The sequence below is a fragment of the Pinus tabuliformis genome, chromosome 1_1 (genome assembly GCF_031772625.1).
Source record: "Pinus tabuliformis cultivar Carrire ecotype Pingquan chromosome 1_1, CPIR1, whole genome shotgun sequence".
NCBI lineage: Eukaryota > Viridiplantae > Streptophyta > Pinopsida > Pinales > Pinaceae > Pinus > Pinus tabuliformis.
This window is the reverse complement of record NC_142297.1, coordinates 775,247,189-775,248,633: the sequence shown is the minus strand read 5'-3', so window position 1 is coordinate 775,248,633 and position 1,445 is coordinate 775,247,189.

The window sequence follows — 1,445 nt, the reverse complement described above, 5'->3', positions numbered from 1 at the left end:
GTAAGGCTTTAGTGTTCTGCAGTGGAGTGTAAATATGAAAGGTATCTTAGTTGTGTTATATTTATGAAATTTAAATAAAATAAATAAATGAGAAGCAATTACATTGAAACACTGACAGACATCGGTGGTCTTCTAATTAAAATATTGACGATAAAGAAGGTATATTCCAAGCTCACAAATTAAACGTGGTCGCCTTTAAATGAGATGCCATATATTCTACACTATGAAAAGATAAAATTATATTTTCAAGTTTATAGTGATTAAAAAATTTAGGTATGAATAATATTGTTGGATTTTCAAGTTTATAGCGTTTAAATGTGTAGTTTACAATATGAGTGATATTGTTGACGAATGATTTTTCTTGATCCATTATCCTGTTTTTGTGTTCGGCTGTTATGTTTTCTGACTTGATTTTATTTTATTTTATGTTTGTTCTTTAGTTCGGTAGTATGTATGTTTTTTTAGTGGTCAATTTAGTGTGCTCGTTATTAGTCTGTATTTACGGTTTTGGGGTAATTGTTATTTTTGGATATTGATTTTTGGTTGACAAAGTTAACAATATACTACACAGTATATTAGTAAATACTACACAATAAATTTTGTTTTTTTAATATTAATAAAAATTAAGTGGGATATTATAAAAAAAGAGTGATGAGAATCAAATTATTTGAAAAAGATTATAAATTTTCCTATGAAAAATAAGTAATTTGAAAATTAGATATTTAGAATATTCTAAAGAATAAAATAAAAAATTCTAGTTATTATATTTTTTAAAAATATGATATTTTTTATTAATTAAATATATACTATTAAAGTAAGATGAGATGAACATTTCTCCTAATTAGAGATATCGTGGTAATGAACTCTAGGAAACTATTATTTGTCATTTTAAATATTCTTCCTCCATTAATGAAGAAAGAAATACATGATTATTTACATAAAGATATTAATCACTTTTTAATAAAAGGTATACTTTTTGTTAATGCAACTTTATGCCTATATTTCTTTTCATATTCAAGATTGTGAATTGAAGAAGGAATTAGACACCTTACAAAAAGACATTGGACGATATTTTCATAATACTTCTCATGCGCTATGATTATTCATTGGATGTGTGGTCATGACAATAATGAGTTGTATACTTAATGGTTTGGCTTCATATTACTTCATTTAATTGAATATACAGGTGGTGAACTTACACATGGATAGGGATTTATTACTTACATTGTTCCTAAGATGACACCATGTAGTATGGTTTACTCTATGAATTTTTCACTTTACACTCTTTATGCCTACACACTTTTACATGTGGGTGTAAGGAGTATTTAGAATACATTGACCATATATGATCTTCTTATGGATGACAATATACTCCTTCCTTTCACTCTTCCTTGTGACAAATCATTTGTGTTAGTATCTTTTCATTTTGAGTCATCATTTTTACC